Below are 23,255 nucleotides of genomic sequence, written 5' to 3'. Positions count from 1 at the left end.
TATGAATCTTCAGAAAATCTAGAGCCATATCTTTTCCCCTGGAAACTCTGGTGACAGATAAAAGAAGCTATGTTTTAAGTTCTGTTCTGTTGAGAATTTCTGATCAGTCTCCTCTTTTCAGTCTTTGTTCAAAGAACATCTGTCTTCAGTTCAATAGTTTGAACTCTAATGACCAAGCCAGTAAATGTTTATTTTGTAAATTGGCAAAGGGAGAAGCAGGCTCAACCTTTCACTAATATTTTGTTTACTGTGATAGAAAATGCCATCAGATAAATTAGAGCCAAGAAGCTTTTTTCCAACTGGCACATAACATTTATTAATGAGAGGTTGAGGATTGTTTGGTTTGAAAAAATGAAAAGGTATTGAAGTAGCATTCTTGACTGTTCTGTCATTGCCCTTTACCTCATGTTGGGTTAAGAGGATAATGAGTGAATTCTTTGCAACAAAATCAGTATGTTTGAGGTATTAAACATACTTCAGTATTTGTAAGATACTTCAGGAATAAATGGAGTCAGGCTCTTCTAGAGGGTCAGCTTCAAGTGAGAGGTGTAAAGAGTCAAGGGTAAGACAACTTAAATTTTCACAAAATTTGGAATGAGAACTCTATGAGAAAAGGATTTCTTTGACTTTTAGTAAGAGTAGGGGTAAGAGGAATGTTAAATGGATGCATAATTGGTATATGCATCACACTTCTATTTATACTTTTATTCCCAAAGTATATCATTTACATTCTTAAGTTTTATGCCTTTGGAGGAACCCAAAAGCCTGACTTCCTGTGAACTGCAACAACCATCATATTTTCATTGCAGATTAATTTATAAATATTTCTACTTGGACTTCCTCTTCATATAAGCAAAAACAAAAAGTTGAGTGAGGTTTAGCTGACTGTTCTGATGCTGCAGAGTTACAACTATTCCTCAGAGGGGTCTACCAAGATGCTACAGCTTTAGAAATATAAGGATTTTTGAAGGGTTCCATTTAAACAGGCTTTGAGCAAGGACTCAAAACCCTGCCTTAAGGATGGGAACAATCAGGAATCATATTTTGAGCAGCTGGTATGCGGTCAGGTTCCCAGGGTTTGACTTGGATCAAGAGAGGGAAGAGATATAGGACAGGGCTGGTATAGGCAACATGTGTACTAAGGCCAACATGGAAGAACCAGTCAATACAAGGACTAGGCAAGGCTGTGCCCACTAATATGAGGGCTAAAACCAGCTATCCCCTACAGTGGTTTTTAAAATGAGGGCAAAGAAACTTGACATGTGGCACAAGAAACCAGTTTTTATTCATTCAATAAACACTTACAGTACCTTTTATGTGTCAATTTCTCTGTTAGGTGCTAAGGACATATCAGTGGATAAAACAGAGTCAGTTCTGACTTATATGAGTTTATGAATCAGGGAGATGGATTTTTTAATTAAGATGTAAATAAAATACATACTATCAAACAGCCTTAGGCTTCAGTGCTATGAAAGGAAAATATAAGAAACACTATGAGTATTTTTTTCCATTGAAATATGGTTGACACACAGTATTACGTGAGTTGCAGGTGTACTACATAGCGATTTGACATTTACATACATTATGAAATGATCACTATGATAAGTCCAGCAAACATCTGTCTCCATACAAAGTTATTACTGTATTATTGAACATGGTCCTTCTGCTGTGTATTACATTCTGATGGCTTATTTATTTTCTTACTGAATGTTTGTATTTTCTGATCCTTTCCATGTATTTCCCCCACCTCCATCTCCTGCCTCTCTGGCAGCCACCCATTTGTCCTATCTATGAGTCTGTTTTATTTGTTTTGTTCTGTTTTTTAGATTCCACATATAAGTGGGATCTATGGCATGTGTCTTTCTCTTCAAGGCCAGGGATCAAAGCTGTATCCTCATGGGTATTAGTTGAGTTCTTAACACACTGAGCCTCAAGGGGAACTCTGGAAAGAAAAGGACTTCATAACCAATATCCACCTGAAAACTCTGTTAGGTTAAAAGACTGCTGGTGAGCAAGCAAAAGAATTGCTTGCTGCTAATTTTTTCTTTTTGCATTCATTTTGGCAGAAGATGTCCAAAATACTGCGCCAAAAACACTGAAACTGGCCTAACCACAGGAAAAGCAACATTGCTTAGTTGAAAATCTGCAAGAAACTCGTGATTCATTATTAATGTCTCCATGGGCAGTGAAGGCTTTGATATGGATGCTAGAGATACCCGCCTGCTTTCAACCAGGCACAACAATCTCACACTCTCCTCTCCCCTGCCCAAGAGCATTTAATTCAAGGGGAAAGAAGCCGCTTTTTCAGCAGTCTGCCCTCCAGACCAGTTTTGAATGCAGAAATCAAATCATTTCAAAGGGGATGTGGGATTTGTCCTCAGCACAATTTGGAAAACCACAAGGTTTAGTAGAAATGGAGCCTGAAAAGGAAATAAGCGCTTCTAAGCAGGACTGCCAGGCACATCTCATGTCATTTCAATAGAAAACCCATGTTTTTCCCAACACTAAAGTTCCCAGTTCTTTAACTTTCCTTACCTCGAGGTGCCCCAAAAGGCAGAAAACATTTAGGACCTTGATTCCTGTCCCCAGTATGTAGAATTGCATCACATTCGGCAATTCAGCTGAGAGCCTCCTTAAGGTTAACTGGCCAACCAAGTTGGGTGGAATGGAAGGCAGGCACAGCTGTGCACTCCCAATACAGCAGATGAGACTGCAGAGGGCACAACTGGGAAAATAGGGACACAGCACCCTTCTCATCCTGCCAGCATTTGAAGCCAATAATGTCATTTAATAAGCTCCCATGTCATTTGCTAAGCCTTCCTTCTGCCACAGGAAATATTTATTCCTATAAAATGGAGATGAGATGAGCTTCCTTTATCGATTTCCTGTATTGGCAGTGTAACAGTCATTCACTCATTACTGAATCAGCAAATATTTAAATGCTAGACACTGGGCTCCTTAGACAAGTTACTTAACCTCTCTGAACACCAGAGGTCTCAACATATATAATGGGGCTCATGACTCAAATACAAAGTAATTTTGACAATTAAATGAGATAGCTTTAAAACACCCAGCAGTGTCCGGCAATTAGTAGCTGCTCCATTATTTTTCCCTTTCTTATTAGCCTTGCACCTGCCCCTATCTCTCCTTCAGTATCATCTTTCTTGTTGCTGAACTTATGCCCGCCTCAGAAAAACAGGCAGCTACACAGCCCTTAGAGTTGCCAGAGGAGGTTGCCTATAATGAATATTCTAGAGCCAACTATGCTTATGGTGAAATAAGTAGGAAGTCCTTGTAGTTCTTAGTAGTCAAGGTCATGGAATTCGACTGGCCTGGTCATACATCTCAATGATGGGCTGTATTTATTCTCCTTCTCTCTGCTGATGCCATGAGGATTTCTGATGTATAGCCTTTGGGAGGTCAAGTGAATCTTGTTTTCGCCCTGTATACCCCAATATTAGGCATTTTCTGTGCTCTTAGAGGGACGAGCTCCTTTGGCTGATCTCTGGATTTCTTATTAAGGCACAGAGCTCTGCTCTGCTGCGGCAGAGGCTCTGAAAGGTCTCAGGAGCATCTTGTTATTTGAAAAGGTACCACAAAATATCAAGCAAGGCCGACCACACAGCAATTGAGAAAAATAAAATATTCATCAGAGGACATTACTGAGAGGGAAACAGCATAGTTAATTTCATGAAAACTCCATTGTAACGGAGGAACAAAATTAATCATGCAATAGTGTTACGAGTCCTGAGCCTCAAAGCCAACATAAAATAATTGAGGAAACAAATGAAAATAAAACAAATCTCTGGCATACACGGAGAGAATGCATGACTGAAAGGTGATTGAAAAATAATAAATAACAAGGTTCAAGTAATGCAAATGCTGGCTGGAGTTTTCTCATTTACTTAGGAAGACAAAACTTACATTTTTCTATTGTTAATGTGAAGAGTTAGATCTTGTTTGAATATATTTGACAAAAATGATTAGTGATCTAGGAAGAAATGAAACCTAAGAGCGAAAGGCTGGCCAAAAAAAAAGAACGAGGTGGTTTTGCTAGCCTCAGTTGCAAAAATTTGCAGGCTCCATAGCCTGCATTTTCCCAAATAGAGTGCATAACAAGTCCATGTTTAAACACCGTATCTCACTGTGGGGATCATTGAGAAAATCCCATCCCAGAGGGCCTGCATTCCAGGGAGTGGTGCCTGGAAAGGAGTGACTCAAACTAAAGGGGGAGCCACCATTTACTGAGCACCTACTCTCTGCTAGACTATATGCCAGGCACTTGACAGCTAGGACCCCTTTGAGCCATCTGTGTGAATGAAGTGGAGAAGCAGCCATGTAAGAAGGCAGGAGACAATGAAAGTATCAGGAACCTTGGGTTCTAATATTACCTCTGTGAAAAACTGCTGTCTGATATTAGGCAAGCCATGCAATTCGCCTGTGCCTCAGTTATCCTCTCTATTAAATGGGAGTAATCACCCTTGCTATACCCACCTCAGCTGGTTAGTGAGAAAACCAAAGATAGTAAACAGTGCAAAACAAATGGAATGCACATGCCAAGAGTTTCTCTTGTTTTATTTTGCTTTTGGAACCCATGGAACTTAATACACTGATCAAAGGAATAAATGAATAATGTAAACCTATCAAGAGATCCCTCAGCCTATTGCTCCAGGGTTTTGCAGGGACAAGGGGATTACATTTCTCCTGCATTGATGATTGATGTGACCTTGCAGTGGTCCTCATTTTTCATGCTTTGTTCTAATTACGATACTCCTGAAATGAAGGGGACATAAAGCAAGTGGTTTTGTTATCCGCCGCCCCTGCCCAGGAATCTTGGAGTCTCTCCAGATAGTTAAAGAGATAGGATTTGGGGTATGTGGGATAAACGTCTCACTTTTTTCTCAAACTTCAGCAACACCCAAGAGCTCTTTCTTTAAATTTCTGAAACTGATAGTAACCATACTATCTTGCTTCTGTATTGTTCTTCAATAACACCCACACCCACTTTTCCCTCTCATTTCAAGCACTCCATAGAAGTATATCTGTGTGACTCCCCACATGTATTTGTCAATGAGAGGTGGAGAGGGAGGCCTTAAATCATCTGACATCACTGGTTGGGTAATTCAGACTGGATGATATAAATGATGTTGTTTCCACCTTTTCAAAGAATCTGAGCATTTTTGATTCCTAATGGACCTCACCAACTACCCAATTTGACATCCTGTATGTGTAGATGAAGAAAATTTGGTCCGAGGAGGCTCAAAACTTGGAAAGTATATCATTTGTCTCTGCTTTATTTTCTTTTCAAAATCAGGAGCCCTCCACCTGGGTGACACGGAACATGGCAAAAAAAGGGCTAGACTATGGGCTGCTGGGAGAGGTGGTGGGAGATCCAGAAAAATCTAGTGTTAGAAATCCATACAGGGACAGCCACCAGGTATAAAAGATGCTTTCCACGCTCCCCAAACAGACTCTGTGAGAAATAAATATGAAATGTATATGACCTTAACAACAAATTACATATTTAAGCTAACATAACCAGAGACGTAAGATCTAAGGCATGTGATCTAGAACACAAGGAATCAAAAGAATTAGGGAAATAAGGCACAGTGTATCAACAGGGGCCAAGAAATTCTGATTAAAATGCATAACCAAAATAGAGATCTGAGCATTATTCCATGTTTACTCTCTACTATAAAGCTTAATTTAATATTTAAAAACTAAAGTCTGTGATAAGAGAAGCACTTAACAAAATATAAAAAAATATCAGTTATTTTCACTAATGTCTAATTTATTTTGAATCTTTTTTTGCGGGGGTGGGGGGAGATGGCCCATGGCATGTGGAAGTGCCCAGGAATTGAACTGGAGACACAACGAAGACAACAGAGAAACTCCAACCACTAGGCCATCAGGGAATTCCATATTTTGAATCTTTATTTTTAATTAATGCTTTTTATCTCATCCAAGTAATTCAGTTACATGGTTACAAAATCAAATGAGTAGTATTCCATTGTGTATATATACCACACCTTCCTAATCCAATCATCTGTCGATGGACATGTGGGTTGTTTCCAGCTCTTGGCTATTGTGAATAGAGCTGCAATGAACATGAGGGTGCATGTGTCTTTTTAAGGAAAGTTTTGTCTGGATATGTGCCCAAGAGTGGGACTGCTGGATCATATGGTAGTTCTATGTACAGTTTTCTAAGGTATCTCCATACTGTTCTCCATAGTGGCTATACCAGCTTACATTCCCACCAACAGTGCAGGAGGGTTCCCTTTACTCCACACCCACTCCAGCACTTGTTATTTGTGGACTAATTAATGATGGCCATTCTGAATGGTGTGAGGTGGTATCTCATGGTAGTTTTGATTTGCATTTCTCTAATAATTAGGGATGTTAAGCATTTTTTTCATGTGCTTGTTGGCCATCTGTATATCTTCCTTGGAGAAATGTCTATTCAGGTCCTTTGCCCATTTTTCCATTGGGTTGTGGGCTTTTTTGCTGTTGAGTTGTATAAGTTGCTTGCATATTCTAGAGATTAAGCCCTTGTCCTTTGCATCATTTGAAACTATTTTCTCCTATTCTGTAAGTTGTCTTTTTGTTTTCTTTTTGATTTCCTTTGCTGTGCAAAAGCTTGTCAGTTTGATTAGGTCCCATTGGTTTATTTTTGTTTTTATTTCTGTTGCTTTGGGAGATTGACCTGAGAAAATATGCATAAGGTCGATGTCAGAGAGTGTTTTGCCTATGTTCTCTTCCAGGAGTTTGATGGTGTCTTGTCTTATATTTAAGTCTTTAAGACATTTTGAGTTTATTTTTGTGCATGGTGTGAGGGTGTGTTCCAGTTTCATTGATTTGCATTCAGCTGTCCAGGTTTCCTAGCAATTCTTGCTGAACAGACCTTCTTTTTCCCATTTTATGTTCTTGCCTCCACCATAGGTGTCAGGGTTTATTTCTGGATTCTCTATTCTGTTCCATTGGTCTGTATGTCTGTTTTGGTACCAGTACCACACTGTCTTGATGACTGTGCTCAGCCATAAAAAAGAACGAAATAATGCCATTTGCGGTAATATGGATGGAACTAGAGACTCTTGTACTGAGTGAAATAAGTCAGAAAGAGAAAGACAAATACCATATGATATCACTCATATCTGGTATCTAATATACAACACAAATGAACCTTTCCAAAGAAAAGAAAATCACGGACTTGGAGAATAGACTTGTGGTTGCCTGGGGGGAGGGGAAGGGAGTGGAAGGGATTTGGGAGCTTGGGGTCAATGGATGCAAACTATTGCTCATGGAATGGATTTACAATGAGATCCTGCTGTGGAGCACTGAAAACTATGTCTAGATACTTACAACACAGAACAACAATGGGAGAAAAAATTATGTATACATGTATGTGTAACTGGGTCCCCATGCTGTATAGTGGAAAAAAAAATGTGTTGGGGGAAATAACAATAAAAAATAAATTAAAAAATTTAATATAGAAAATGAAAAATGAAAAATAAATTTTAAAAAAATCAAATGATAATGATACAAAGGAGCTTAGGATGAAAAACAGTTCTCCTACTTGACCTCTCCTCACTTCTAGCCTCATACCTGAGGCTATCACTTTTATCTTTCTTAACTTTTTGGTTTTTCTGTTGTTGTAAGCAATTTTCATATCACTAGCAGGCTTAGACCAATATTTCTAGATTAACTAATCACTTTAAAACTGGCTATATTTTGTGTTTTTGTTGCCATCAGGTAAACACTCAGACATTTGGTTAAACCAAATTAAACATGTTTCCCACCAACAGGGCTTTTCAGATTATTAAAGGGCGACTAGATTATTAGCAGTTATCTGACAAGCACTATTATCTCTAGGTAGTGGGTAACAGGTCACCTTTACTTATTTATTTATTTCTGTGCTTTGACATTTTTTCCAAGTTTCTTATGCAGAACTTTTTTTAACTCCTAAAATTTAGAAAACCACATGTTAATAAAACTTAAACAGGGGACATCTGGTTAGAAACCATGAAATAAAGATGTCTACCATTGAATGCCTTGAGAGGCCATGATTTAAAGAAAAAACTGGTAAAAAGAAACCAGTCCATTATGAAATTGTGAGATAATTATGAAAATTATTGAAGAACAGAACTATATGTGAACTTTGACAGGGTAATGGAGATAAACCAGCTTTTTTCACTGAACTGCACTCAGATATTTGTTGGGAGGGCTCTTATGTAACAATGATCAATGTGAACAATGTCTGGGAATTAAAACTATGCAAAAGAAAGAAATATGGAATTGATTAATTTCTCACATTAGGATCTTTCAGCAAGACTGAAGAAATGTTCAAGATTAAATAAAACACAGATTAAAGTAATAGAAAGTCATTGTTGTTTCATGGATAATGTGGCTGATTATATTAGTGTTAAGAATATTCATTCTTCCTCACCCCGCATCCATATATACTATCCTATTTCATTAATGCAGGATTTGACCATGTGACTTTCTTTGCTCGATGCCATATTATCCAACTTAACATAATTACAGGGATTCTAATAAGACTGTGAGTTTGAGTGACTCTGCCACTGCTTTCAGAAGAATAACAGGTATCTAAATCCTCCCTATTCTATAGTCCCAGAAGTAAAAGTAAAATACGTACTTTGAGACTGAAAAGATAAGTCACACGCTGGGTGAAAAAATTTCAAAACACATACCTGATAAAGGGTTTGTATTTAGAATACATGAAGAACTCAACACTCAATAATAAGAAAATGATTTTTAAAAGAGCAAAATATCTGAACAAATATCTCAAAAAGATACACAAATGGCAAAAGAAAGCAAAAAGATTTTTAACATCATTCATCACTAGGAAATTGAAAATTAAAACAATGAAAAACTCTATACACCTATTAAAATAGCTAAGATTTGAATACAAAACAATACCAAGTGTTGACAAGGATGGAAAGCATTAATAATACAATTAACTGCAGGCAAATATACAAAATGCTAAAACCACTTTGGATGGAAGTTTATCAGGTTCTTATAAACAAAGTCTTACCACACAATCCAGCAACCATGTTCCTAGTTGTTTACTGAGATGAGATAAATGCACTTTCACACAAAACCCTGCATACAAAAGTTTATAGTGCTTTTATTATTAATCACCAAAAACTGGAAACAACCAAGATGTCCTTCAATAGGTGAATGTTCAAATAAACTGAATAAACCATAGTATATCATACAATGGAATACTATTCGGTAAAAAGAAAAAAATCTTTCAGGCTACAAAGACACAGAGGAATCTTATATGCATAATGATAAGAAAGCCAATCCGAAAAGGTTACATGCTATAGCATTTTGTCTGGAAAGGACAAAACTGTAGGGAAAGTAAAAAATTTCAGTTGTTGCTAGAGAGAGAAAAGAAGAGATGAAGAGGTGAAGCACAGGGCATTTTATCAGTGGTGAAATTATTTTGTATAGTGCTGTAGTGGTAGCGCATGACATGCATTTATCAAAACCCATAGAACTTTACAACATAAAGAATGAACCTTAAAATATGCAAAATTTTTAAAAATCATTTAGGATTTTAGGGGATCTTAAAAACTACAGACTACGGTAAGAGAATCTAATTGTATTAAAATTACATGAAATAACTTCAGTAAAGAGGGTTAGGGGAAGTGTGTTGACCTAAGTCACTTTGAAAATGAGTGAAATCTATAATTTTAATGGTAAAAGAAACTGTATATAAGCACTATACAATTTTGGGGGGTTGCCCCCAGGGCATGGATAAGTTCCTGGGCCAGGGATCAAATCCATACCACAACAGCGACCTGAGCCACAATGCCAGATCTTTAACCTGCTGCACCACAACAGAACTCCAAGCACAATTTTATGTTATAAACCTATTTCCCATCAGATAGGGGTTAACAATTCTAACATTGCTATACACGTCCACTGAAAATGAACAATTAAGTAAATAGATGGTGGATGATGGTAGCCAAGTTTCTTACTGTAGGAATGAGAGGTTACAGACTAACAAGGGGGACTAGAATTATCCATGTGGTAATGGATTAGAGTTGGAGACCTCAGTAAGAACTTATGTTTAACATAATATGGAGTTCCCATCATGGCTCAGTGGAAATGAATCTGACTTGTATCCATGAGGACGCAGGTTTGATCCCTGGCCTTGCTCAGTGGGTTAAGGATACAACATTGCTATGAGCTGCATTGTAGGTAGCAGACTCAGCTCGGATCTGGCATTGCTGTGGCTGTGGTGTAGGTCAGCAGCTGTGGCTCCAATTCAACCCCTCGCCTGGGAACCTCCAGTTGCCGCAGGGGCAGCCCTAAAAAGGCAAAATAATAATAATAATATAGGTATAGTTTATTACATATAGACATATTTACAGGTATATGGATAAATATAGGTTAGTACACACACATGTTTTCGCTCTGTCAGCAGAGAAAGTCTAGAAGAAATAATACCGCATCAGAAACGAGCAAACTTACCACCCAAATCTTGTTTTCTAATACAGTGTTCCAATTAGGAACCAGGGAAGGGAATATACAAGATAAGCCTAGAGCATCTTGCATCGAGAAAGTAAGAAAGTGCTCACAGAAAACACACACACACACACACACAACCCCTAATAGGAGTACATTAAAGGGGAATAATAACCAAAGCTGAAATAATTTGAGCAAAAATGAAAATGGCACTTTATTTCTCTGAATTTCTTTCCCAAAAGCCATAACCTCAATCTAATTGTAAGAACACAACAAAAAATTTTCAATAGAAAGGAATCCTATGTTATACCTGACCAGTACTCCTCAAAAATGTCAAAGTCATTGAAAACAAGGTCTAAGAAACTCTCACAGCCAAGAGGAGCCTAAAGAGACACGACAACTAAACATAATATGGTATAATATGACAGAATCCCGGAACAGAAAATGAACACTTGGTAAAAACGAAGGAAATCTGGATAAACCGTGGACTTCAGCTAATACCAGTGTATCAGAAGGGTTAATTAATTATAACAAATGTACTATAAAAATATGTTATTTAAAATAGGGAGAGTTGTGAGAGTGGTAGTATATGGACACTCTAAACACTATTTCTAAAAAATAAAAAACATGGGACATGAAGCCCAGCCAGACCCATAGCAGGAGGCAGAACTTCCTTCTATTTCTACAGATTCACATAGCTAGAAAAGGAATTCTGGAAATTCCTGAGATTCCTAAAGTAGAAGACACACAACCTCAACTTTAATAAATATTGCTAAGTTCTACTATTTAAACCTCTACCAAATGCATGTGTTTTTATTTACTCTCATTTTTGTTACTACTTGCCAATACTTTAATTTTTGCTAATTTAAGCAGTGAAATATTTTACCTCTCTGGATGCAAATGTCACTGTTTCCTCCTCTTTGTAAAGATGTGCTTCTTTGATCAACAGATACTCCAGGAGGTGTTTCATCAGGTAAGGACTTTTAAAAACATGACTCCAATAACATCATGAAATTAATAATTCCTTATAACATTTTAATATCTACTTCAAGTTCAATGTTCACTGAATATTTAAAAGTATTTTTAAAGTGGATTTGTTTGAATAAGAATCCAAACAAGGTCTATACATGGCATTTAGATTGTGTGAATTATAGGTCCCTCTTACTATATAACAATTCTCCTTTTTGTACTATTTATTATTTGAAAAAAAACTAAATCACTTGTCTTACAGAATATCTAGATTTGGATGATTAAATTATTTAGATGTCATTTAACATATTTTTTCTGTAAAATGGGAGTTAGATCTAGATGCCTGATCAGGTATGGGTTATTTCTTGGGTCAACGTTATAATATTCTGTACACTTCCTATCATCTCGCATCAAAAGAAAAATAATGTCCCATTTGTTCCTCTTTTAGTGATGGAAAGATTAATTAGTGGATTCAGGTCATGTCAGCCTGATCCACTATAACTGTTTCACATCTAATGTTTCCTATCTAATGGTTTTAGCAAATGTTGATGACCATCATCTAGGCCCATTAAGGTTGAAAGTGTTGTTTTCTATTTCTATCATTTCTTCTCATTTTTAGCTATGCTTCTTTAAAAAAAATAATAACTTCCCCTCACTATTTTCCTGTCCTGAAACACAATTCATGCAAGAAAGACAACTTAATCTCTCACTTGAAATTCCAAATGAATCTGAATCTGGGCGATATTATAACCACTTTTTCTGCCTGTGGATGAGGGGAGCTGATTCAGGAAATATAGCATGCGGGTTTCTTCAGCATGTGATTCCTCTTCCAATGCAATTAGTTGAACACCAAATGCTTCATGCCAACCCTCCTCACATTCACCCTCTGAGTCATCCTACTGAGTGCCTTTGCCAGAGCTTCATCTGGAGAATACCTGGACACTATCTCTGCCAAACAGGCTGGGTATGAACCAGTGAAGTAGAAAGACGACAGTGACATTGCTTTCTCCTTTGATATTCTTGATTAGCTTTGACTGTCTTCTAGCCAACTTTATACTGTGAACAACTAGAAGCAATACATGGGAAGCCACCTGGCACATTTTCACTTGCCATGATTTTTTTTCCCTGTACCTCTTGGAATATATGTTAGAACTGATCAAACAAAAATGCAAGAATCAGAGTTCCCATCGTGGCTCAGTGGAAATGAATCTGACTAGTATCCATGAGGACATAGGTTCAATCCCTGGCTTCACTAAGTGAGTGAAGGATCAGGTGTTGCCATTTAGCTGTGCTGTAGGTCACAGGCTCAGCTCACATATGGTGTTATTGTGGCTGTGGCACAGGCCAGCAGCTGTAGCTTCAATTCAACCCCTAGCCTGGGAACCGCCATTTGCCGTCATGTGTTCCTAAATAAAAAAAAAAAAAAAAAGAAAGAAAGAAATGCAATAATCTTTAAAAATCAATCTGAAACTTTTATCAGTACCTTCTTTCCTTTTAAGTTATTTGCTTCTGTATAAAACCAAGAACAATGCCACTGAAGAAATCTTGATTTCCTTCAGCCTTAACAGGAGATTTTCCTTCATCACACTTAACAGGAAACATCATTTCTCAGTCCCTTGTTATATAATATGAAACATATTAGGCAAAGTACTGTAAAATACATAATTTAATTATGATATCACAAAAACTTTGCAAGGCTGTTTTATAAATAACTAAATACCCATGATCATACAGGGCATCAAGTGGTAAAACTGGTATTATAATCTAGGTCAGCATTGTTCCAAGGTCTGTATTCTTTCCTTTGTTTCTCACCACCAAAGACCATTTACTGAACACTTTCCCACGTCCAAGGCACTGTCCAAGATGCTACATAAACAGAGTAAAATGGTGGCCCCTGTCCTGGACAACCTTGCTATTATTGCAGGTTTACTATTCAAAGTGTGGTCTGAGGTCTAAGGAGCAAAAGCATCCCCTGGGAGCTTGGCATCTATGAAGAATTGTCTTCTAGGCAACTTTATGTATGTTGTATATATTGTATTTATATATATAAGCCATATATGGTAACCCACCTGGCACATTTTCACTGGGCATGACTTTTTTCTATATCTCTTGAAATCTATGAAGAATCCAGGATTTTACCCCAAACCTACTGAATCAGAACATGTATTTAACAAGATATTCAGATATTTCATATTTTGTATGTAAGGTGTACACAGGAAATATTATATTTGAGATGTACTAATAAAGAATTTTTAACCTAGTTGTGAATACAGTACACAGACACTTGAAAACTAACTGCACAGAGTAGCCAGCTATGAGTGAGTGCTGCAAGAAGTCAGCACTCCTGGGATACAGTGGAGCTAAAAATTATGTAGCACAGATTCATAGAGGACTGCTTGGAGGAGGTAGAGCTCAAACCGATTCATGCAAAATGCCCTAACTGGTAACATAGGGAGATCATTCTGAGTAGAAAGACTGTGACACTGATGATTCGATGTAAAGACCTTTTTAGAATATATGAGAAGCAGGGCTGACTCTGGCCAAGATGACCACTCATTAGACTCTCTGAGAAAGAACAGAGGCTGTGGTTTCACCTCTGTTCTCCTAGGATCTTACCCAAAGTCTAGCACTTTGTTGGTACCCAATAAATATTTGTTGAATGAAAGGCGTTTCTTAAAAGTTACACTTCCATACTGAATTATATTGTTATGTACTTAACCTAAGGGTTACTGACATTTCCTAAATTAGCATGTTGCAGATGGTGTTACCTGGAGGAGAGGTTCAGCCACTGCTGAAAACCTTGGTTGGTGTGTCTTTATAACATAGTGATGAACTTCAAAAGACTGTATATACAAAATTAATTTATTTAAATACTGTTCAGATATCAGAAAACTATATGAGCATTTTGTTTCATAGATTCATATAAATATATTATGACCAGTATTTAGAACCATTTTTCTTAGAATCGAGTCATAAAAGAGAATTATTTGATAAAAGGTAAATAAACATTTAAAAGCTTTGAATCACACTGCCAAATGGATTACCAAAAAAAACAATATTCCCTTTAGAAATACCCTGATCTGGAAAATTACTTAGGAAGAAGAAGGTATAGAGGAGTGGGTTAACTGTTTGATGAATAACAAATTATTATTTCTGTATTACATTATTATCATCTTCCAGGAAATGTAATAGTCACTTTATATATTATATCTCTAATCCCCATCATGGCCTTTAAAAGATATATCATTTTTGCCGTTTTGCAGATAAGGAAACTAAGGCTGAGAAGGGGGTTAAGAGTTGTCCCCAAAGTCACTTAACTATTAAATTTTGGAGCCAGAATTTGAAATTAACTCTCTTAATCATCAAGATCTATATTCTTTCCTGATGCCAAAATTTTTGTTCTAGTTATCTTTTGCTGCCTATCCAATTACCCCCAAATCCAGTGGCTTTTATTGGGTACTGTTTTATTATGTCTCACAATTTTGTAGATCGAGAATTTGGCCAAGGCTTGGCTGGGCGATGCTTTTGCTCCACATGCATTAGCCGGGCAGTTCATAGGGGGTGAAGTATTTACTGCAGAGATGGCTCACTCAAACAATCACAAGCTAGTGCTGGCTGTTGGCTAGAAGCTCAGGGAAGGCCATCAGTTGAGGGTATTTGTTCTTTTCTACACAGTCATCTGTGCTGGGGTAACTGAGTTTTTTCATACATTGGATTCTGGGCTCCTAAGAGTAAGTATTCCAAAAGTAGAAGTTGATAGTCTCTTAAGACCTCGGCCCAAAAAGTGGCACAGAATCATTTCCACCAGATTCAATTGTTCAGAGCAGTCACAGAGTCCACCCAGATTTAAAGGAAATAGATATAAATATAGACCCTTATATAAGTGTCAATTAGCAGTTATGTTTAATTTATCATATTTCCTAAAATGGGGTGATGAAAATATACACATTCAAGTTAAGCATCGTATATAAATATTCTAGAATAATTCACAGACACTAATACTTTGAAGAAAGTTGTTTTCACATTATAAGACCTTTCATTCTATTCTACTTTTTCTGTAACCAGGTATAGGAATTACTTTGAGAAAAATAAAGTCATTTTCCTAAGATTTTACTATAAAGTCTTTGCTTATTTCAAAAACAAGAAATGGTCAGAGAAAATGCTGAATTATGGAAAGAGTGCTGTTTGCACTTTTAGTGTTCTCTTTTTTGCTATCTGACCTGGCTTGCTAAGTCACCAGCAGGAAGCTATAATTTAGGGAGTGGCAACTCTCTGAATTCAGGACATGATTTCCAGGATGACAGCAGTTAGATAAATATGCCTTCTCATCAATAAAGCACTGCAAAGGAGTATGCTTCAGTAAATAATTCACTGAAGAGAAGACCAGTTTTCCCAATTACAGAATAAACTGAACTGGGCTCATCAGTGTCTCTAATGTAGTTTGAATTCAAATGAGGTTTTCCATTTTGCAAATCCATGCAGAGCTTATTCTAAGCCAACACAGGTGTATCTGGCTTGCTGGCAACTCTAAGCATCCCTGACATACTTCCACTCCACTACAAATTCCCCTTCCCCCTACATCTGTGTTGAGACCCCATACTCATGGCTGGCTGAGTGCACTATTCCAGGAGTTAACTAAAGTACCACATCCATTTCCAAGATTAAGCAATATATAGAAAGCCAACATAATTCCCAAAAATCTACTTAATTTAATACCTACTTTCCTGATCTAAATAAATTTCCCTTGGAGACTGTCCAGAAAAACCAGGTTCTTCCTTCCACTCTCTGCCCATCTAAGTTTCAGGGTTCTGAAAGTAAGGCCAACTCAGAAAACCATCCACAGGGGGAATACATGAAAAAAATATAAAACTCAGCCTTCGTTTAATGGTGCAATAGAAATTCCCTTTACAAATCTATCTCCATATGGATGGCACACTCATAAGATGAGTATATGTGGGTATGCCCGACCCAGCATGTAACACACGAAATCCAGTTCCATAATTTAGAGGTTATCTGCTGTTCCCAACATTCTCACAGAAAAAGAAGTGTTCTCAATAATACACATACAGTAAAAGCAACTAGAGATTCTCATACTAAGTGAAGTCAGAAAGAGAGAGACAAATACCATATGAAATCACTTATATGTGGAATCTAAAATATGGCACAAATGAACCTATGTACAAAACAGACTCACAGTCAGAGAGAATAGGCTTGTGGTTGCCGGGGGGGGGGGGAATAGATGGGGAGTTTGGGATTAGTAGATACAAACTATTACATTTAGAATGGATAAGCAATGAGGTGCTGCTGTAGAGCCCAGGGAACAATATCCAGTCTCTTGGGATAAGCCATGATGGACGATAACATAAGTGTGTGTGTGTGTGTGTGTGTGTATCTGTGTGTGTGTCTGTGTATATTACTGGGTCACTTTGCTGTACAGCAGAAATTTGTACAACACTATAAATCAACTATACTTTAATTTTTTTAATTTTAAAAAGTAAAAATAGAAGGACTGCTAGGCCCTGCTAGACCAGAAGATACAAGTGTGGGTTTGGATTAGGGTTGCTGGTAATGGTACCAAGAACACTATGGAGAGATGAAAAGCCAGAGAACCACTTCAGCTGCCCAGGTTTTGACAGATTTTATCTGTCTCAGATTCTAACCATTTCTCCCCCTGCCTATACCCACTTCACCTGCAAAACTAAATAAAGTAAAAAACATCCTTTAATTCCTCATGTACAGTATGCTAAACTTTGGGCAAAAGGCTAAAACAAGTTCTCTCTACATCATGAAGTTAGGAAAGTTTATGCTACAAAATATCTTTCCAACATTTAAAAAAAAATGGTAATATAAGGTATCCTAATGATGCTCTTTTGAGTTACTTCATATTTTCTGAAAGATGGTTTCTGTGGAAAGCAGTAACTGTTTTATAGGGTAATTTAGGGAAGAATAAAAAGCTAGTCAGGCTTTGTTTCATTTAGCTACAAAACTAAAGCACTGGAACTCATCACTTAAAGGATTTCACGTAATATTATACCTGAATATACACTCAGAGAGGTTCTTTACTATCACTGAAAGCTCAAAAAGTAACAACATATTACTTTACAGTATATAATACATATAATAACACAGCTCTTACGATATAAACATGTCAATTGATAAATAATGAAACCAAAAAATACTTGCACAGTTTTAACTATATTTCTTATGTTAAAAGTAGAATGGTATAATGAAATGAGCTCAAACCCACATATCCTTTGACCTGCCATCTTTTTTTCAGAATATTTCTTTTTCTAAGCCCAAATTTTCTAGAAAACAACACCTGAGGCAAAATATGTAGTTAACGTTTTATCAGGGATGCAATACCAAGGAAGCTAGAATAGAGAAAAAAGGAAATGAGATGAAGGAGGGAAAGGAAACACAAGATGGTGAAGTATGAATCTGGCCACCGCACACTTAGCAGAAAGCATACCAGGCTGCTCAGTCACACAGCAGGTCACCTGAGAGGGCAAATGGAAACACTACATCTGGCAACAGCCCATCAGGTGGAGGGAAGGAAAATAATGGATCCACCAGCTCCCTAATGTCTTCTGTTTGACACTAATCAAGGCTTCCCTTTGGGGCCTAGAAGAACATAATTAACACCAGGCCAACTGGAAGGTCACCCATTAGCATCCAAAAGAAAATCATGGCCAAGAAATGATGAGGCATGTAAATTTGAACCACCACAATCATAAGGAAATGCACTTGTGCTTAAAGGATAGTATTGTAGCATTAGTTTCATAAAGAAAATTGAAAAAAGACTGTATATCTACTGTTAGGGTAATAGTTAAATATGTTATGGTACACCTATATAAAACATATCCAGGGCTTATTAAATGATTTTTAAAAGGCACAGAATTATACATATATCACAATCTACTTTCAGGCAAAAAGGAAAAATTCTATATGAACTTTTACATCCATGTATATATATACACATATGTGTTATATATATATATATATACACATATACATATATATATATGACTAAATAGAAAAATGGTAAAATACACATCAAAAATATTAGTGGCTACAACTAAAGAGAAGAATAGGAATGTGGAGGACCTTTGGTAGAGGGATTTTGAATTTCTTCTAATTTCTCTTATATAATTTAAAATGTTTAAGAGAATAACTTAAAGGAAGAAGAGAAAAAGGATAGAAAGAGTGGTGGAAGAGGGTAGGACACAGAATTGGGATCAGATTTCATCACACCTAAATTCTGATAGGGCTACCAATCCCACCCAAGCCATTTTTTTCCCTCCTGAGACCTGCCTTCTGAGTTCCAATCCAAAAACTAATGGGATGATTTCTTTTGCTTTTGAAAAGCTTGGATGATATGTTTGGGATAGTTTTTTTTTTTTTTTTTTTTTTTTTTTGCTTTTTACAGCAACACCTGCAACATATGGAGGTTCCCAGGCTAGGCACTGAGTGGAGCTGCAGCTGCTAGCCTACACCACAGCCAGAGCAATGCCAGATCTTTAACCCACTGAGAAAGGCCAGGGACCAAACCCACATCTTCGTGGATACTAGTCAGGTTTGTTACCACTGAGCCACAACAGGAACTCCAGGATGATGTGTTTTAATATAATAATATGCATGAGAAATCCACTATGGAGATGAAACTGAGTTTAAATGACTTTTGGTTAAATTTACATATCAAAAGAATGCGCCCTAACCCATCGTCATGAAAAGTAGGTCTTCCAGAGCATGTGAGTGAAATGGATATACGTACATTCTTTTTCTCAAGCTGCTTCCGCCAAGTGTGAGTGAAACAGAAAGAGAGCTGCAGACAAATCTCAGCTATCTCAGGCCAGACACATGAAGCCAGCTCAGTTAAATGCAGTCTTAGGTAATGAGGGCAGAAAAGGACAAGGTAAGCAAAAGAGCAGAATGAGCTAATGACTGCTGAGAGGGTTGAAGAGTTTGTTGAAGCAATCTAGGTAAAATATGCTTTATGAGTGCATCCTAAGTGACAGCAATGAGAAAACCTACAACCGTCCTCCATCTAACACACAGTAGAAGGGAGTAAGAGCTCCCTTAAACAGTGAGGGACTTGGCCTCATTTTTTCCCAATACCTTTTAACTAGACAAATAAAGGAAATAAATCCCTGCAACTGGTAAATCAAGGATCTTATATGTAAGTAGCTTAGTCTATATGTGATCATTAAAGTCAATAGATTTAGCGATGCCAACATTTTCCAAGTTGTCTCATGTGTCTTCTAAGTCACTCATTTTTTCAAAGGCCATTGAATTTTTAAAGCAGAAACAGACCTTAAGTACTATCTTACAAACTTCTTAAAGTGAAAAAAAAAAAAAAAAAAAAAAAAAAACCCACAGGCACAGAGAGTAGAGGAAAGCAGTATCATCAACTAACAGGGTCAAATGACCTGGGTGTGGTCCTAGCTCTCCCCTGATGATCTGTGTCACCTGCAGAAATTGCTTACCTTCTCTAGAACTCTCCCACATCTTCTGTAAAAAAAAGCGCTTCAAAACAGGGTGTACCCTGAATTCCAAGTATATTGATACTGTTGTGGATTATTTCTCTTAGAGAAATAGGGAAACATTTTTTGAGCTACAGAAAAGTAATCATACCCCTTCCATTTCACATATGGATTACCAGGGGCCTAGAAACATTTAATTGCTTTTATGTATTCTTGTACCAAAAAAAGGTGCATGAAGAGGTTTGAGAAATTACATACTTTCCAAAAATAAATATAGTTTCTTTATTTTTAAAATGTTATACATGCTCATCTTTAAAACAAAATGCAGAAAATAATATTACAAACTAATCACCTGAAATCTTATTGTTTAGAAATAATACAGTAGAAATTTTTGGGAAAAAGCATCCCTAAATAACTCCCTTTCTCACTCTCTCCAATAATCCCTTCTCCCACTGGCAGGAATAGGCAACAAGAAAAACTTCAATTATACTTTTTTTCTTTGCCAAACACAATGCTAGTACTTAAGAGTTTGAATATTGCTGAGATGTGTGAAAAAAATGCTATAAATGAGACTTCTGGAGGGGAAGTTTCAAAACTCAACCCTTTATTTTAAGATTGAAAAAAAAAAATACCCCCTCATTTTTCCCCCTACATTCTTCACAGAGAATCTGTTTTCTGCTTTATATTACAGAATTGTTAGCTTTTTATCTGCAGCATGTGGAAGTTCTGGGGTCAGGGATCACATCCACACCACAGCAGCCACACAAAGCACTGCAGTGACAATGCCAGATCCTTAACTCACTAAGCCTCAGAGAACCTTCATTCAGTATTATATTGTGACTGCCATGCTGTGTCAATTAATGTAGACCAACACCCGTATTAATGGCTGCATACTATACTAAAATGAATATATAGGCCATACTTTAAGTGTTTCCTTACTGAAGCACACTGAGCTTGAATCTTCTTACTTTATTTGTGAATATTACAAGCAATGTTCACACATTCATGATCATTCAATAAAAATCATTATTAAATGTTTATCTTCTGACATTTAGTTTAATATTTCCTTTTTGGGGGCTTAGTTTTTCTTTAAAACAATTTCCTAGAAGTGAAATTGCCAGAGCAAAAAGGATCAAAAATTTCTCTTTTTTGGTGCCATCTTCCAAATAAGCCTTAAGAAATATTGTACAAATTTGTATTCTACTAACAGTATGAGAGCGTCCATTTCTCAATTTGCATGTTGTGTTACCAATATTTTTTAGATTTTTTTTATTTACCTTATTGTGAATTACCTATTTATGTCCTTTCACATTTTTTTTCTATGGGGAAACAAATCTTTCCTAAATAGTTTGTAGGAATTTATAAATATGTGTGTGTGTGTGTGTGTGTGTGTGTGTGTGTGTGTTTATAATTTAGCCATTCTTTTTCTTTCTTTATTTCTTTTGGCTGCACCCACAGCATATAGAAGCTTTATTTCTTTTGGCTGCACCACAGCAGTGACACAAGCCAGAGCAGTGCCAATGTCAGATTCTTAACTGCTAGGCACCAGAGAACATCAAAAAATATTTTAGAGATATTGATCCTGATCTACATTACAAATACTTTCCTCACTTTTTTAATTCTTTAAACTTTGTTTCATGACATTTTTTCATATGAAAATTTATCATTTTAAAGAGTCAAATCTATCATTCCTCTCTTTTGTGCTTTCTAGCTGGAATGCCATACTTTAAAAGTCCTTCTTCAGCCTCAAAATAACCAAAATAGGAGTTCCCGTCGTGGTGCAGTGGTTAACGAATCCGACTAGGAACCATGAGGTTGCGGGTTCAGTCCCTGCCCTTGCTTAGTGGGTTAACAATCCGGCGTTGCTGTGAGCTGTGGTGTAGGTTGCAGACGCGGCTCGGATCCCGCGTTGCTGTGGCTCTGGCGTAGGCTGGCGGCTACAGCTCCAATTAGACCCCTAGCCTGGGAACCTCCATGTGCCGTGGGAGCGGCCCAAAGAAATAGCAAAAAGACAAAAAAAAAAAAAAAAAAAAAAAACCAAAATGTCTATATTTTAATCTAGCATGTAACTGTAGCTTCCATTCAACCCCTAGCCCTAGAACTTCCATATGCTACAGGTGCAGCCATTAAAAAAAAAGGAAAAATAAAGAAAACAGAAATAAAGAATTTCTTCTTTGGTGAATCTAGGGAGGAGTCTTAAAGAATATGTGTAGATGTCAATAAATGTAGTTGGTGTAGTATGGTGATGAGCCCCATCAGGCAATTCTCATCAAAACTCTTCCTTAATTTTAATACCATCTTTAAATTTTCCATAGATGTAAAATAAAATCTTATTTGAAGAGCGTTATCTTTTTTCTCACATGCTTTGTCAATATAGACCTTTCCTAGAACTTCTTATGTAAGGTCATTTTTCCCCCAGCATTCTTCACAGAGAATCTGTACTTCTGCTTTATATTACAGAGTCTTTAGGATTTCTAGGAACCCAGAAAGTCAATTTTTAGGACATTCTAACTCATATGCCCAGCACTGAATGAGAACCATCAGTTGAAAAGCTACCATCTTCCACAATTTTGGAAACACATATAAGAGTCATTTCTGGAAATAAATGGGATAAGTTGAGCCTTAAGCAAAGAGTAGGCAAAAAGTCCTAGGAAGATGGTCTTGACTTTGAAAAATGAAAGAACAAACAGACATCCAATGCCTCAGTTCCTAAGTTATAAATATGGACAAGAAAAAGGAATAAATTATGAGTAGTATATCTAACCTAGGATACAAATGCACCTAGGATGGGGCTGTGCCTTGGGTGGTACTGGAACTAAATCCTGGTCACAATTTTGGTCCTAACAGCCTGCCAAATAATGTGGGATAATAAATCTTGAATCCAATGGGTTATCACGAAGTCCAATGTGAAGATTTGAAATAAAAACACATTAGGGGTACCCTATTCATGGGATAATTGCTACCACAGGATCTCCAGAACATTTAGGATGATTCTTATCACATCATAACCCTAAAAATAAAGAAGGGCTACATATCCTAAATATCACAAAAGTTTTCATATCAATCTTTTTTATTTTATAGTTAGCTACTCTAAATTAGATAAAAATGTGTCCCAGTTAAACATACAGATCAACATGTTAGGGAAGAAGAGTATATTCAAGTGATATGAATGAGGAACAGGTAGAGAAAAAAAATTCTCTACTTGTGTAGAGAAAAAAAAAAATCCAAGTTTCTAGTGGAATCTTTAGGGCCATCCCTTCATTCAATAAATATGCACTGAGAACCAAAAGAGTGTCAGGTACTGTTTTAGGA

Source organism: Sus scrofa, chromosome 15 (assembly GCF_000003025.6).
Source record: "Sus scrofa isolate TJ Tabasco breed Duroc chromosome 15, Sscrofa11.1, whole genome shotgun sequence".
Classification (NCBI taxonomy): domain Eukaryota; kingdom Metazoa; phylum Chordata; class Mammalia; order Artiodactyla; family Suidae; genus Sus; species Sus scrofa.
The sequence above is the reverse complement of the archived record's forward strand: the minus strand, read 5'-3'. Positions refer to the sequence as shown.